Here is an 18,427-nt window from a genome sequence, read left to right on the forward strand (position 1 = left end):
CAAACTGAGTAAATTCAGACTTGCACTTCAGACATACATTGATACCACAGCTAACTAGGATTCAATTCATGTCTGAAACCAAAGGGCAATTGCTCTACTCCCTCTCTTATGCATCCCATCAAGTCCTACCTTGCATTTCTTTAATTTTCTCATGCATTTCCCAAGATAGAACAGTTACAATCTCACTTTTGTATCCTCACAATTACATTGTCACCTTCAACGTTCATCTCCAACCAACTTTAAAGCATTCAAAAATGTAAAATACACTTAAGCTCGCCAAACCCTAAAAAATGATAGCCATCATTTTGAGCCCAAATTCATGGAGCATCTGCTTTAATAACTATCTTGCATAGTCCCCATGTAATCCCCAATGTTCCTCTCACAAAAGAGGGATTCCTTGCAATGAAATTGTCAAAGAATCATTTTATTCGTGACTTATAAGTCATTAAGCCCATTTCTCATTTTAGCAATAGCGGTGCTCCCTTTTAGTACCTTTTTTGTTCATTAATGGCTAGCCACAAGGTCTTGGGAGATCCAAGTGAGATCTTCACGTCTCCCAAATCTTGCCTCTACATGCTTTCTAGTAGAAGAGGCATGTGAAATGGTAAAGAGAGAGCATGATGCTCTCATCACAATGAGAGAGGGCCTTTCTTGATGGCTTTTGTTATATTGATTTTTTTGGGATTATGGACTTAATGTTTATTCTTGAGTTTGGTATCCACATCCCGTATTTATTTGTGTTTCTACTACAAAGAGGGCTCACGAGAGAAATCTTGAATAATGTGATGTCTCCAAGTTCATGCAAGTTACAATTTATGCCTCTTGTTCTTGTGTATATCAAGAAACCATCAAGCATACTCATGCTCATAAGAGGGTTTTCACATTTGTTACTTTGAGAGTTTTCTCGACAACTCATGAAACTTTGATGTGCAATAGCTTGTACATCTTCTTTTTACACTTGGCCGATTGGTGCTTCTTCAAAGTATATCCAATAGAGCCCTATGTGTTGTGCTAAGTCACTTAAACAGCCCCAAAACATGCTTATTTTAGGCTTATTTTAGCCAAAACCCTAAAATGGGGAGCGGATCGAGAGAGTTAAGTGGGAGAGGATCTAGAACCCTAATTTCCTATAAATTGACAGCCAGCCCTCCACTCTCCCCTTCATCTCGTTTTTGCAGATTTCAAGTGTTTCAACTTGCTGCCCACACCCCGTTCGCAGAGGACGTCTCAGCCGAAGCTGTCCATTGCTGTCTCCATCAGTTAGCGCTTGATTTCCAGCCCTCTTTACACAATTTGGAGCTGATTTCAGTCAGGCAACTACTGTTTCTGTGCAAACCTACTGCCATCCAGCCTGCCACGTCATCACAGTCTTGTTGCCTACGTTTTCAGTCTTTCTCTCTCCTGCAGGCTGTCTTGCCTGCGTTCTTTAGTCTTTCTCTCTCCTCACTGCTGTCTACATCAGATCCAGCTTCTCACTATTGCATTTGCTGGTGTTCGACATCCGGAGGCTGCCTTACTACTTCATTCACTGCATAGTGTGTTTGCTGCATGAGCATCGTATTATTCAGTAGTTATATCATTTCATTTATTCATTGTGTTCATTGTCTCTGAGTTACCCTAACCCTAACTGTGTTCTTTTATCAGTCTTTGCTTTGTCGTACGGTTTCTGTTTATGTTTCTATGTTAGGGTATTTCTTAACATGGTATCAAAGCCTGGTATTCTCTGAGAAACCTAGGCCTTTGATCTGAAAGCTCTTCACAAGAAGCAAAAACAACAATAGGTTCAAATGACTTCGAACACAACAACACCGATTCAGTCTCCAAAACCAACTATGCCGAGAACTGAGCGAGAGTGGGCCGATCAGCTTGCTCCACAAAGTTCTGACATGGTGGATGACACTTCTGATTACGTGAAAGCATGGCTAGGCAAGCTGACCTCTGAAGAATATAAATCGATCATAGCTTATAGACGAAAGAAGATTGAGGAGCTCGATCGAAGGATTGCCCTTCAAGAAAATCTCCTAAATGAAGGTATGCATTAATTTCTCTCTTCAGATTTTGTGCATAAGTTTGATGATGTTGCAGGGCCATCGAGACCTCCATCAGGGATGGGCCCTCCTGTTGGAAAACAAGACCCGGAGTATGTTCATTTATTTCATCCACTTCCATCTACTCCGATGCAAGATACGTTAGATTCATCTTTTGTGCATTCTTCTTTTACTTCTTCTGCTTTGCAATATTCTGGTAAAGATCACGTGGAAGAAAGAGTACAGTCTGTTGACTACAGAAAAGGTCCTCTTGAGGGCCAATTCTTGTATGTTAACACACGTAGTGGGGATTATAAGAAAAAGCCAAGTACCTCTTCTTCTAACCTTCGTTCTTTTCAGTCTACTTCACAAAATCAAAATAAATTTAGTGTTCCTTTTTCTTCATTGCATTGTGCATCATCATCTTCGCATTTTCATTTCCAATCATTAAATGATAAAAATGAACAAAATGCAGCTGCACCTCATACACCTCATTTTCAAAACCCACCCATCCCACCACATTCATCCGTTGCTTCTCCACTTCCATTCACACCATTCACTTTTCCATTTCAGACACCTTATATCGCACCACACATCACACGGGGGGGTATGGAAACATAGGCACATCCTTTAGGATCTCATCCTTACCTCTGCTAGGTGGTGTTCCATCTACTTCACCCACACTTTCAGGATCATTGCAGCCTGGGTATCCCCCCCAGTCTCTCCCGAGTGAGGATCAGTTGACTCCATAGTTTGCCTCCATGGCTTTCCCTAGTGGACCTTCTGGTCATACTTTTGTGCCCCAACCTCACTTTGGACAGGGCTTCCGTGTCCCAATGCCTTCACATACACCGGCACCTTATGGAAACATTCATGTTTCAATGCCTCCGCCTCAATCGGCACTCATTGGACACTCACAACCTACTTCTGCCTACCCATCTTTTACCCCTCCTCCTCCTTCTTATCAGACACATCCATCTCCACCATCTTACCCTTCACAATCTTATCCCCCACATCCATCTTACCCTACCTACTCGACACCTCATGGTTCTAGCTCGTCTTCTGCTAAGCATGCATTTAATGACAAGACTCGTTTTAACGGGTCAAAGCTTACTACTTGGTCGAACTTGATGAGACATGTCCTTGACTCCCAGAACCTATGGGATCTTGTACAAGGCTTGGAACCCCAACCTGATCCTGCACTTGTTCCATACGAGGTTGTCCGCTCATGGAAGGCTAGGAATGCCTCTGCTATTGTCGAGCTCATACAGGGCTTAATACTTGAGTTTCATTCTCAGCTTCAACATTTTGACTTAGCGTCAAAGCAATGGGCACACTTGACTGACCACAATGCAGCTTGGGATAGGACCCATCATATTAATCTTGGCCATAAGCTTCAGCTTTTCAAAATTACTGACCAGGATGACTTGAAAGTCAAGTTGATTGAGTTTCGGCGTCTCCTCCGTGAATTCTCCACTACGGGGACTCCTAAGTCCTCTGACGATCAGGTCACATTGTTCCGAAACAAACTCCCTAGGAAATACTTCAATTTTGTGAAAGGCATAATTTCAAAACCTACCATGCCTACATTCTATGAATTTGAGTGTCAGTTGTTGCGTTACACACGATTGTTCGATCAGTTTTATATGAATTCCTCTTCAGAGGGAGCTCTTGTTGCTCATTCTCAGAAAGGGCAACAAGGGAAGGGAAAACAAAACCAAACCTCCACTCAAAATCAAAATCAAAATCAAAAGCAAAATCAATCCAAGGAATCGCAAGGAACATCCCAATCTCTCAAACCTGGGTGACACAATGTACCTAAAAAGAATAGGTATTGTTAACATTGTCAAAAGGCTGGCCATTTTGACGAGTGTCGATCAAAGGCAAGAGACACAGCACCAAAACCTCTCAGACCCCTGCCCCTCAGTCGAGCAACCCCCTGTAGGGGAGGCAGGCTGATGGCAAGGGGCAATTTAAAGGTCAGACTCACACTCCCACCACACAGCCACTCAGTCAACAACGTTCTCAACTCTTAAGGGCTTGTATGACTGGTCTGCAAAGGCCCACATTGTCTCCATAGAGACATCAAATGTGAGTCTCATCCATATATGTGAGTTGCCTCCCGACGAGGTTACCGCAGAGGCCCACTTGACACAACCAAGCACTTCAACTCTTGTTTGGATTATGGACAGTGGAGCTACACATCGCATGACTCCTATAGAGGATATCTTCCGTACTCGGGCACCTGCAGCCGGGCGGGTCCACGTAGGAAACAACTCCTCGGTCAAGTTTCAGGCACAAGGTTGTCTCAGTTTTGCCACTAATAAGGGTCCAGATCTGGCTACACTGGACAATGCATATCATGTCCCTCAGCTTGGGGTAAACTTGTGATCTGTTCAGGAGCTTTGCCGGTTGGGGCAAGCGGTTTTCTTTACAGCGACCACAGTCGAAATGCTCAACTCTCTGACTGGTTTAGTGATTGCTTGCAGTGAGGCACAGGCTAATGGCTTATACCGCATGACACACTTTCTGATCGAGCCGACAGCCGAGGGCTCCGTATTCCATAGCTTCCAAGCCTTAGCCATCTCTCGAGAGCCTACGAACAATGAGCGTCTTTGGCATTTTCGCTTAGGGCATCTTGGTTATGACTCACTTTATGAGTTGTCACGCCGTGAGCTAATTGCAGGCCTTCCGCGCCTGAAACTCACTCGAGATGTCTGTAAAGCTTGTCAGCTCGGGAAGCAGCACCATACCCCATTTCCTCAGCAGCCCTCTCATAGAGCTGGGGCGCCTCTTAGATTGATTCATATTGATCTTTGTGGGCCGACATCCACTGCTGCCTTGAATGGTGCACAGTACTTCTTTTTGATAGCGGATGATCATTCTAGATACTTGTGAGTGTACTTCCTCAAGCATCAATCCGATGCTTTCATATACTTTTCTACTTGGGTACTACTGGTTTATAACCAAACCGGTCGTCGTGTCAGTTGCATGAGGAGTGATAGCGGTGGTGAGTTTATCTTCCACGAGTTCTTTGAGTTTCTACAGCAGTATGGAATTTCTCGCCAACTCACCTCTACCAACTCCCCTTCTCAAAATGAAGTTGTAGAGCGTAGCAACCGGACAGTCATGGAAATTGCATACTCTATGTTGTTCTCAGCAGAGCTTCCTGAGCGCCTTGGGGTCGAGACTGTTAACACTTCGGTATACATCCTTAACCGGTGTCCTACTACGGCTCTTCCTCAAAAGACCCCTTATGAGGCATTCTTTGGCTCTCGGCCTGTTATTTCCCACTTCAAAGTCTTCGGGTATCGTACGTACACACACGCGCCTGACGACAAGATAGGAAAGCTCACTCTTCGAGCTGATCTTCTTATTTTTGTGGGATATTTCTCTAAGGCAAGAGCCTATCGTTTGTTCGATCCTCGGACAAACAAGGTGATCGTTAGGTGGGATGTCGTCTTTGACGAGAGGGATATTGTGCAATCTTCTACACCGGATTCCGATTCGATTCCTTCTTCCACATTATCGAAGATCGTGCCTACTGAGCCTGGTCTACTTCCCACTCCTGATCTTCCCGCAGATTCTTCAGTTCCTAGGCTCCCTTCACGAGACCCGTTACCTCGCTAGTACCAACAGATGTACCAACAGACCTTGCGGGATTCGGGGATCCTACCACCAAATCCACTACAGAGGGACCTAGAAAATCTGCCCGGCTTGCTCCTCAAGCATCATTTGCGTAATTGTTTACAGCTGATTACATAGCGCATTCTGAGCCGAATACATGGCAGGGGGCTCTTCAGCACCCTCAATGGTGAGCGGCCATAGAGAAGGAGCTCGAGAGTATTGACCAAAATGCGACTTGGACATTGGAAGATCGTTCAAGCCACAAGAAACTCATCGGGACAAAGTGGATTTTTAGGACTAAGCTAAAAACTAATGGCACTTTAGACAAGTACAAGGCTCGTCTTGTAGTGCAAGGGTTTCGACAAAAGTATAGCATTGATTATGAAGAGACCTTTGCCCCTACTGCACGGTTGACTTCCTTTCGGTTGCTACTCGCGCTAGCCGCTCACCACGGTTGGCCGATACATCAGATGGATGTCAAGAGTACCTTCCTAAATGGTTTTCTCAAGGAGGAGATCTATGTGGAGCAGCCACCAAGCTTTCCTTCTAGCAACCGGAGGAATAAGGTATTCCGCTTGCATAAAGCTCTTTATGGGCTCAAGCAAGCGCCACGGTCTTGGTTCCATAGGATGGATGAGTTCTTACAGACTCATGGATACTATTCTACCCCTTATGACCCGAATTTATACGTTCGATCTACTACATAGGAGGTTAGCTATATCCTGCTATACATTGATGACTTACTCCTCACAGGTTCAGATTCTACTGCCAAAGCAAAAATTAAGTCTAAGCTTCAAGCTATATTTGAAATGACAGACCTCGGTTTGTTGTCCTGTTTTTGGGGGATGGAGGTAGTTCGTTCTGGGGGCTATAGTTTTGTGTCACAGCAGAAGTACGCACTTCATCTCGTGGACCAGTTCACTACGGATCAAACACGGCCAATGGCCACACCTCTCGATCCTAATATCCACTTGTCGAAGGATACCCTAGGACAGCCCTTCGATGACCATACCTATCGCTCTGTTGTAGCAAAACTTCTTTGGTTAATTCACACTAGGCCAGATTTAGCTTACTCGAAGAATACCCTAGGACAGCCCTTCGATGACCATACCTATCGCTCTGTTGTAGCAAAACTTCTTGGATTAATTCACACTAGGCCAGATTTAGCTTTCTCCGTTAGCATACTCAGTCAGTATTTCATAGCACCTAGGATGTCACTTTGGACTGCATGTCTTCAAGTATTGCATTATTTGCGGTGTACTTTTTCTTATGGCCTAACATATGGTTCTAGTTTATGTTTGCAGGGGTACATTGATTCTGATTGGGCAAGAGATCCTGACACCCGGTATTTCCATGGCAGCTACCTCTTCACCTTGGGGACGGCTCCCATTTCTTGGTCTAGCCGTAAGCAGGAGACGGTGGCGGCTTCCACGACCGAGGCTGAGTACCGGGCTCTCTTTGATGGCACCACCGAGGCCATCTATCTGAGGAGTCTACTGTCGGCACTTCATTTACCATATGACTCTCCCATAGTTGTCTATTGCGACAACCAGAGTGCCATTGCACTTATGGGCAATCCGATCATCACACCACCGACATGGCATGTGAGAGTCCACTTTCACTTTTCCAAAGAGCAGGTTGAGCTAGGCTGTAAACGCCCCGAACAACGTAGTATGCTTAACAATTATGATATTCGCTTGTTTTCGAGATTTAATATAAAAGACAATGAACACTTAAAGCTGAAAATGAAAATTACTCACAAAATTACAGCCATGCAAATGTAAAAGTAATGGAGACAAGATTGAGGGTTGAAGAAGGGCAAACCCCCCCCCCCCCCCCCCCCCCCCCCCGAAGAAATGTATTTCTGCTCAACCCAAGTCCCTTAGGGAAGAGCTCAGTTACAATCAACCTGAGAGTGAGGAGAAGTAATTCTCACTCTCACAAGATCATGCAAAGATGTACAAACATACATGCATTATCTATTATGCAATGATAAGAACTGATTTCTTTACAGTATGAGAGAAGAAAGAGGGGAAATCAGCCTTTCTCCATCGTTGATCAGCAGTACATGGATAGGGCTTGCTTCTTGTTGCTAAAATGGAAGAAAGAGCTCGAGAAGGAGGTGTTGTAATGAATTTATAGGCTTGCTGTCCTGTAAAACAGCAGTGATAGAAGAGGGAATATGGAGGAATTTGATAATGGAGAAGTGGGGGATGATGATGGGGATGGATGGGGCCAGTTTCTAGCCACCTGTGGATGTTGTACATGAGTTTACAGCAAAGAAAAATGATGCTGAATGAAGAAAAACGAGCTCTTATTTATAGGAGAGGGAAGAGCTAGTACAAAAGGGGAAAGTGGAGTAGCACAAGACAAGTGTCCAGCCACATGTCATGAGATGTGACAAGTGGTGGGACACTTGGAAACTTGTGTGACAAGTGTCTTGACACTTGTCTCTTCTCTATGGCCTTCCTTTTTGGGCTGAATACTGTCAAGAATAGAAACAACCAAATTTAGTAAGCACAGTCAGAGTACAGAATTTACTATTTTTAGAATGGCATCCCTATTTTTTAGGACTAGCATTTTTAGGCTAATTCGAGGCTCCTAAAATTTAGGGACCCCCCAATATGGGTGTCACATGAAAGCTTTTACCGTGTACATCGCAAAAACGGTATCAGAATCTTCATGTAACTTTCCTATGCAAAGAAATGTGCAGTTCAAGCTTTCAGCCCACACATGCACATTGTACAAGCATTTCATGATCATGCCATCTTGTTGATTGTAACTATTTGTTCTGGCGGATCTAGCCCACACTTCAAGGCATCAATCCTTTCTATGTGCGAGTCTAACCCTGATATGCGTGAGTTCTGGTCATAGACGCCCAATCGGGCCATATAGGTGGAAATGTGAACTATCTTTTCTCTAACCCACCGCGTGGGTCCACCATAACCTGTGACCACTCATCAGTGGCCAGCTCCTAATGCACTTTTTTTTATATCTAATTAGTGCAAAGGAAATAAATTTAATAAATCATTATATAGACAAATTAATGAAAAAGGATACAAATTCTGTTTCTATAGAGTTGTGACAGCCCTCTGGCTTTTATTCAGCTGTCCTCAACTGAAAAGCTTCTTGATATGGCTGAAGAATGTCTGGGTAATCCTTCATGAATTTTCAACTACCCACTGTGCATCTGTTGTGGGTAGATTCTTGAATTTTAGTAAGAATTTTCGTATCACAAGGCCACTTCTCGTGCTTCAATCCTTGTGAAACAAAATCTGTTCAGGTTCCAAGAGTTACTCTGTTTCTTCAACTTCTGGGGGATCTTCAGTACTGGGTTCCTTTGATTCTGGTCCTATGTAAGGTTTTAGCAAACTTACATGGAAAGTATTGTGTATTTTCCAATGAGCAGGAAGCTCAAGTCGATAAGAAACTTCATTTATTTTCTCAATCACTTTGAAGGGTCCAAAGTATCTACTGGAGAGCTTTGGAAAAGATGAATTTTGACCGGAACCTTGTTTGAGCCTGCTTTTATCAAACTTGAGCAACACATATTGACCTTTTTCAAAAGCCAAAGGTCTTCTTCGTTTATCTGCTTGCTTCTTTTGTCGCTCTTGGGCAACTTTGATAGTGGCTCGAACTTGATCCATTGTTGTTTTTAAATCTGAAGCAAACTCATCAGCAACAAAAATCTTATCTTTAGTGCAAATAATTGGAGGAGGAATCACTTTACCCTCTACTATTTCATTTGGAGCTTTCCCTGTGGATGAGTGCACTGTATTGTTGAAAGCAAACTCCAATAATGGAAGATATTTCTCCATTTGTGACTTATGTTCACTAATATAAGCTTTTAACATATCTAAAAGAGTGAGATTCATCACCTCTGTTTGGCTGTCAGTTTGAGGATGAAAAGCTGAGGAGAACTTTAAAGTGGTTCCCAAATTCTCAAATAAAGCACGCCAAAAGTTACTTGTGAATTTGGAGTCTCTATCTGAAATGATCTCAGAAGGCATACCATGTAATCTAAAGATATGTTGAATGAAAAGTCTTGCAGCTTGTGCGGATTTCAATGTTTTATGACATGGAATAAAATGTGATTGCTTGCTGAATCGATCAATTATGACCCAAATCATATCATGACCTTGAGGTGTTCTTGGAATACCTGAGATGAAATCCATTGTGATAGATTCCCATGGATCTTTGGGCACTGGAAGAGGTTGCAACAATCCTGGAGTCTTCTGCCTATCATACTTGGATTTTTGGCATACTAGACAAGCCTCAATGAAGTTATGTGTATCTTTTCGTAATGTTGGCCAATAAAAGTAGCCCTCAATTGCACTTAGAGTGGCTGCCCTCCCTCTATGTCCTGCATAAGGGGGTTCATGACTTTCTTTAAGCACCTTTTGTTGAACAGGAAGAGTGACACAAAGGCGATTGTTCATAAGAAGGTAACCGTCTTTGATGGAATAATCTAGATGAGAGCCTCCTTGCTGTAAATTTGACCAAATTGCTGCAAAATCAGTATCTTCATCATAAGTATTCTTCATCATTTGAAAATCTTCATGATGAGCCACTGTAATAGTTGCAATGTGAGGCACTCTAGAAAGTGCATCACCAACTACATTTTGTTTCCCTGGAGTGTACATAATTTGAAAATGAAACATAGACAAGAAATTTTTCCATCTTGCATGTTTCTCTTGCAAATGCTTTTGAGACTTGAAATACTTCAAGCTCTGATGATCAGTTTTAATAAGGAATTCATTACCTAAAAGATAATGTTTCCATATCTTCAAAGCATGAACCACTGCTAAGAGCTCCTTTTCATAAATGTCATACCTTTTCTCCACATCATTTAGACAGCGGCTTTCAAAGGCTACGGCATGGCCTTCTTGATTTAGCACTGTACCAATACAATCACCGCAAGCATCTGCTTCCACCACAAATGGTTTTACCAAATCTAGAATGATAAGAACAGATCCAGAAGTAAGAGCTGTTTTCAGCCTTGTGAAGGCTGTCTTCTCTTTTTCCTTCCATTGGAAAGAGATCTTCTTCTTTGTAAGGTCATGAAGTGGAGAAGCCATTTGTGCAAAATGCTTGATGAAGCGGCGGTAATAAGAGCATAAGCCAAGAAACAATCGCACCTCATGTACATCATGAAGATGAGGCCATTCTTGGATTATCTTGATCTTTTCAGAATCAATCTGAATCCCTTCAGAAGAAATGGCATACCCAAGGTAATTTATTTTATGCATGAAAAATTCACTCTTTTTACCATTTACCAAGAGTTGATTTTGTTGAAGTAATTGTAGAACAATCTCCAAGTGTTGATTATGCTCCTCTTCATTCTTGCTAAAGACAAGAATATCATCAAAGAAAGTATCGACATATTGTCGATACTCTCTAAAGATGCGCTCCATCATTCGATTAAAGGTGGCTGGTGAATTGGTTAATCCGAAAGGAACCACCAAGAATTCATAAAGACCGTATGAAGTGCGGAAAGCAGTTTTGTGTACATCTTGTGGTATTGCCCTAATTTGATGATAACCACTCTTTAGATCAATGCGGCTGAAAACCTTTGAGCCTCCTAGACGATCCAAAATGTCGTCAATTCTGGGAATAGGAAACCGATTCTTCACATTGATTTTGTTGAGGGCTCGATAATCAATGCACATCCTAAATGTGTCATCTTTCTTTTGAACAAGAAGAACCAGTGAACAAAATGGTGAGCTACTTGGCCTAATTAGCCCACGGTTGAGCAGGTCTTTGACTTGCTTTCTGATTTCTTCTTGTTGAGGACGGCTCACACGGTATGGTGCTATATTAGGAGGAGAACTGCCCGGAATAATATCAATATGATGGTCTTCTGGCCTTTCTGGGGGAAGCTGATAAGGAAGATCTTCCGAAAAACAATCTTTATACTTTTCCAAGAGCTGAAGTCGCTCTTGGTTTTCAGCATTCATATTATCTATTACATCAGTGACATAAAGCAAACAACATTGAACACAATCCTTAATTGCTCTAGAGACTTGCATATGGCTTACCATAGGTATGATGTCTCCAGAAACTCCAGCTTGGATCTCGTACTTCTTGCCTTTGTTGGTGAGTTCTACCTTCTTTTTCTGAGAGAAGATGGTTGAATCTACTCTATGATTCCAGGGCATCCCAAGAATCACATCGCAACCATCAAGGTCTCCGATACAGAAGGTATCTTCGTCACTGTAGCCTTGAATTTGAAACTTGAGCTTGCCAATGTAGGGTGTCACAGTCTTCACTCTGTCACCTTCATCGATATTTAAAGCTTGGCGAACTTCTGACGAAGTATCCATCTCTTCATTCTTTAATCCAAGCTCTTTAGCTAATTGCAAGGAAATAACATTTTCATTCGCCCCAAGATCTATCAAAAATAGTGCTTGCTTACCTTGCAACTGTCCCCAAGCTTTTAATAATTTGCGCATCTCTGGAGTGTGAGTTATGTTTGCAACTACATCACTGATAGCATTGATTTTCACTGGTGACTTGGGCTTGTTGTCAGAAACCTTGCTTTGTCCTTCGTTTGGACATTGCTTCGCTATGTGGCCTGTTTGTCCACATTTAAAGCACTTCCCTTCTTTCATGAAGCGCTGCTTTTCTTCTTCGGAAAGTTGCTTTGCTTGTGGGTATAGATTGGAGCGAAATTGAGGAGCATTAGGAGGTGCATAGGGCTTCATCTTCTTTGGATTTGATGGCTGCTTTTGCCGCTGTTTTTGTCCTTCATTTGGGGCTAAATACTCCTCATTATCAGCTACTCTCTTCTTATCATTCTTTTGGAATGATTTGTTGCCATTGTGCTCCATTTCCCATGTCTCAGCATGGTCCATGAGTTCCTTGAGACTAGAACAATGATAATGATTAAGAGCAGTACGAAGTTTAAAATGCAAACCTCCTTGAAACTTCCTAAGCTTTTCCGAACTGCTGATCTTCTTGAAATGTTGGACCTTCAAAAGTAGCTCCCAAAATCTCTTGGTATAGTCACCCAAGTGACTCATTTTTCCTTTGCCAAAGCCGATCCCATTCCATTTTTACATCTCTTTTGAAATGAACAGGAAGAAATTGGCTTTGTATCATGCGAACAAAGGACCGCCATGATTTTGGGGCAACATGATCATATTCCAACCCCGTCCAAAGTATGGGCTAAGTCAGTCAAATGTAAAGCTGCAAACTTAATCTTTTCTTTTTCTTTATACTTGTCACAACCATACAAAATTTGAAATTGACGAATAAACTTCAGAAGAAGATCAGGATTTCGGGAACCATCATACATACTGAACTTGATCTTCTTTTCAAGTATAGATAGTGACTTAGTCTTCTTCTTCTTCTTATGCCTTCGTCCATGCCCGGATCTTGAGGTTGAAGATGATGAAGTGCTTGATGGGGATGAAGATGGAGACGAGGGTGAAGAATGTCGACACCTTTGACGATTATGAGGTCTACCACGAGAAGGGTGTGACTCTTCGTCACTAGAAGAGGGTCCATCAGAGTAGGCGCTAGATGACTTTGAAGAAGAGGATGAGCTTCGACGCGATCTCTTTCTTTGTCTTGAAGTAGAATGGGACTACCTCTTAGAAGTAATTGGACTTCTTAATCGGCTCCTTTCATTGGTATGGCTTTGTCTCCTTGAAGCAGATGGGCTTCTTTCCTTGAATTCTTTGGGATTCTCAACTTTTTCTAGTTTGAGAAGTTGCTTACGAATTTGCTGATTCTCCTCTCTAAGACTTTGAATGGCTTGAAGGATGGCATTCGACTGATCCATTGAGACTCTAAGAAAAATATGCTCAAGCACTCAATGCAAGGGCTGAAAACAAACAAACTTATAATTGTAAGCACTACCAGTGTTGGGGTGAGGACCGAGTCAAAGCTCTGATACCACTGTAAACGCCTCGAACAACGTTGTATGCTTAACAATTATGATATTCGCTTGTTTTCGAGATTTAATATAAAAGACAATGAACACTTAAAGCTGAAAATGAAAATTACCCACAAAATTACAGCCATGCAAATGTAAAAGTAATGGAGACAAGATTGAGGGTTGAAGAAGGGCAACCCCCCCTCCCCCCCCCGAAGAAATGTATTTCTGCTCAACCCAAGTCCCTTAGGGAAGAGCTCAGTTACAATCAATCTAAGAGTGAGGAGAAGTAATTCTCACTCTCACAAGATCATGCAAAGATGTACAAACACACATGCATTATCTATTATGCAATGATAAAAACTGATTTCTTAACAGTATGAGAGAAGAAAGAGGGAAAATCAGCCTTTCTCCATCGTTGATCAGCAGTACATGGATAGGGCTTGCTTCTTGTTGCTAAAATGGAAGAAAGAGCTCGAGAAGGAGGTGCTGTAATGAATTTATAGACTTGTTGTCCTGTAAAACAGCAGTGATAGAAGAGGGAATATGGAGGAATTTGATAATGGAGAAGTGGAGGATGATGATGGGGATGGATGGGGCCAGTTTCTAGCTACCTGTGGATGTTGTACATGAGTTTACAGCAAAGAAAAATGATACTGAATGAAGAAAAACGAGCTCTTATTTATAGGAGAGGGAAGAGCTAGTACAAAAGGGGAAAGTGGAGTAGCACAAGACAAGTGTCCAGCCACATGTCATGAGATGTGACAAGTGGTGGGACACTTGGAAACTTGTGTGACAAGTGTCTTGACACTTGTCTCTTCTCTATGGCCTTCCTTTTTGGGCTGAATACTGTCAAGAATAGAAACAACCAAATTTAGTAAGCACAGTCAGAGTACAGAATTTACTATTTTTAGAATGGCATCCCTATTTTTTAGGACTACCATTTTTAGGCTAATTCGAGGCTCCTAAAATTTAGGGACCTCCTAAAATTTAGGGACCCCCCAATACGGATGTCACATGAAAGCTTTTTCCGTGTACATCGCAAAAACGGTATCAGAATCTTCATGTGACTTTCCTATGCAAAGAAATGTGCAGTTCAAGCTTTCAGCCCACACATGCACATTGTACAAGCATTTCATGATCATGTCATCTTGTTGATTGTAACTGTTTGTTCTGGTGCATCTAGCCCACACTTCAAGGCATCAATCCTTTCTCTGTGCGAGTCTAACCCTGATATGCGTGAGTTCTGGTCACAGGTGCCCAATCGGGCCATATAGGTGGAAGTGTGAACTATCTTTTGTCTAACCTACCGCGTGTGTCCACCATAACTTGTGACCACTCATCAGTGGCCAGCTCCTAATGCACTTTTCTTTATATCTAATTAGTGCAAAGGAAATAAATTTAATAAATCATTATATAGACAAATTAATGAAAAAGGATACAAATTCTGTTTCTATAGAGTTGTGACATAGACACTATTTACCTAGAGTTTGTGCCTTCATCAAATAATTTTGCAGACATTTTGACCAAAGCGGTCAACCGACTGATTCTTCAGTACTTGCTACCCAGGATCGGCTTGGGTACACCCTCCCCTACTTTTTCAGCTTGACAGGGAGAGGGTCCTTCCCTCTTGCTTTCCCTTCCAGTTTGAGAGAGAGCACCTTGTACTCTTGATAGTGACAGTGATTATGCTTACATTTTTTAGACATTACATTCATTTATTCTTTTGTATTGTATTATGGACATTTGTAACTTCATCCGCACTGTCAGGATAACATGATTATAAAAGGGCACTTGGACAAGTAAACAATTCCCTTGCGAGGGCACTGTCCAAGTGGCACCGTTGCATAGCATATTGCATGAGCCTGTCATCTTGCATCTCCCTTTGCATTACCCCATGCATTGACATTCTGTTCATGTAAACATGCATCTGTGCGCATTTATCCCTCTTCGGTCTTTTGGAGTAGTCGACTCTAGGATCCACCATATTCATGGCATAACACATGGCAATTCTCCTAAAAGGCAGTTTCCCTACCCTTGCTTGCTTGCTTTGCTTGTCTTGCTAAGCCCACCATCATCTTTTTTGCCTCTACATATATTCATCACATGATTGGCACACACACACACACTTTTATCATCCTTAGGCACTTATCCTAGTCAGTGTTAGGGATTGACTTGCTAGTTTTGTGAATGACTTGGGTTTAAAACTCTCTTTATTCTTTCCTATCTGTCACTTAGTCAGATACTTCCCCTATATTTCTTATGTATTTTCAAAACCCTTTTCCAACCAAAAAAAAAAAACCGAAACACAACAAACATAGTCCATTGTTGTATCCATCCGCCTTTGTAGAACTTGGTAGACCCTTGAGCAGCTGACGTGCACCCTTGGTCCAATGCCCTGGCCTCTCTGGGGTAATCACTTGGGCTCCCTTGGTAAGATAACCATCCCCTCTGTAGTCTTGGTAGTAGGCCATTGGGCAGCCAACGCGCACCCTTTGTCCAATGCCCTGGCTACTTTGGGGCGGGGCGCCTTGGGGTAAATCAAAATTTAGACTGGCCTACTTTTCTAGCCCTATTTTGGGCCTGAGAGAGGGTGTTGTACTAAGTCACTTAAATAGTCCCATGCTTATTTTAGGCTTATTTTAGACAAAACCCTAAAATGGGAAGCGGATCAAGAGAGTTAAGTGGGAGAGGATCTAGAACCCTAATTTTCTATAAATTAGCAACCAACCCTCCACTCTCCCCTTAATCTCGTTTTTGCAGATTTCACGTGTTTCAGCTTGCTGCCCACACCCCGTTCGCGGAGGACATCTCAGCCGAAGCTGTCCATTGCTGTCTCCATCAGTTGGCGCCTGATTTCCAGCCCTCTTCACGCAGTTTGGAGCTGATTTCAGTCAGGCGACTGTTGTTTCTGTGCAAACCTGCTGCCATACAACTTGCCACATCATCACAATCCTGCTGCCTACGTTTTCAGTCTTTCTCTCTCTTGCAGGCTGTCCTACCTGCATTCTTTAGTCTTTCTCTCTCCTCACTCATGTCTGCATCAAATCCAGCATCTCACTACTGCATTTGTTGGTGTTCGACATCCGAAGGCTACCTTGCTGCGATTCCGGATCCGTTCGGAGTACGATATACTCTCCAGCTCATTACCCCTGCCCTGATCCTTGAGATACAGGAGTTCGAGATTCAGTATTCATTCATTGCATAGTGTGTTTACTGCATGAGCATCGTATTATTCAGTAGTTATATCACTTCATTTATTCATTGTGTTCATTGTCTCTGAGTTACCCTAACTCTAACTGTGTTCTTTTATCAGTCTGTGCTTTGTTGTACGGTTTCTGTTTATGTTTCTATGTTAGGGTATTTATTAACACTATGTTGGAGTATCCATGGAGCACTTTGTTCCTCTTTGATGTTCCACCTATAAGCAAAGCAAGGGTATTAGAGATCACTACCATGCCTCATGTGTATCCACCTTAGGAGGACCAAGCAACGACTCTTTTGGGCCACTTGCATTTCTCTCCTAGCGCATGCATATTTGGGTTGCTCATGTATGTGCTTTTCTCTCTTTGTGGCATCACTTGTGCTTCTATGTTTCACTAAGGCTGTTTTTGAGCATATGATCCTTACTCTTAGACATAGAGAGAGGCTGTGGTCTTCTTGCCTCCTCCTTGCTATGGCAATGGCTACTCCACTTCTTTCGTTGCATACTAGTGGATTCACTTCTGTTGTGCTCATTTCATCACTAATTTTTCATGTATTTTGTGTTTCATCTCTAGGTTTAGATTCTAACACAACATACAATACATCATGTGTTCCGTTTTAGGTTTAAAAAGACCCATTGACTCCTCTTTGTGTTGTGTTAATCTCTCTTATGTGAATTCAAAGGATGCGACCTACCTAGACACAACATATACACACATGTAACAACAAGGCCTTGAACAAAAAATGAAGACAAATATGAGAAGGCAAAGCTAGAAAACTAGTGAGAGACAAAGGGCAAATTGGATGTTTAAGCATGGCATGGTATCATGCATGTATGGGACAAGGCAATTGTGGCACAAGAGACCTAGAAACATAGTTGGTCTGCATTATAGCCCCATGTCCATAGTAGCCACAAGTTTTTGAAATGTCTATGTAGAAAACGAGTTTCCTACAATGTTAATTCTTAGGAAACATCAAAAAAACGTTTCCAACAAATATAGTCGAAATGAACAAATCTAGGATTTAGAAATATTAAAAATGCAAGAAATAATCGTATTCATCCAATCTAAGGGTCCAAACATTGTCAGATTTGAGAGAATACAAATGCTATGACTACCATTCAAATATACAATGACTCATGATATCAAAATATGGCATTCAAAGAATAGCTTCAAAATCATATTATAATATTAATTAAATATTTTAAATATCTAAAATAGTGATGAAAGTGTTGATAAGTGACTTATTCAAAGATCAAACATCTAACATGTAAGTACTAGCACCTTGATAGCAAATAGTAGACTTAAAAGCCAAAATCTAGACCTCAAATCACTATCTTTGAAGTTTTCTCTATCTGAAACTAAATACCTACTCTTTTGGTTGCCTACTCTTATTCTTGATTTTTCTTCTTTTGGGGGTGAAAGTAATTGCATAAGAAACAAGTTTCTTAGATATGAAACATCCAATAGGTTTCCTATTTTAGGAACGAATTTCTATGCAAGTATATACACGCCCTAGGTTTTAGTTATCAAACCAAGATCAAACATTTAGCAAAGGTTTACAATGGGCAGCAATAAAAGCAGTCTGTATCATTGACCAATGCCCAAAGGATGAGGAGGTTCAAGGAAGCCTACAAAAGAGACCCTTTGGTCAAATTTCAATGGACCGCTGCCAAGGGAAGAAAGGGGCT

General features: G+C 41.9%; 1 protein-coding gene across 10 annotated transcripts in view; it reads right to left on the bottom strand.

Annotated features, from left to right (window-relative positions):
- The window catches only part of LOC148032004 (uncharacterized), a 35,497-nt gene that overhangs the window by 4,972 nt on the left and 12,098 nt on the right, over positions 1-18,427 (bottom strand). The gene's annotated exons all lie outside the window — the stretch shown is intronic.

The sequence above is a fragment of the Lygodium microphyllum genome, chromosome 8, assembly GCF_053477565.2.
Source record: "Lygodium microphyllum isolate KBCC chromosome 8, Lygodium_microphyllum_v1.1.10, whole genome shotgun sequence".
NCBI lineage: Eukaryota > Viridiplantae > Streptophyta > Polypodiopsida > Schizaeales > Lygodiaceae > Lygodium > Lygodium microphyllum.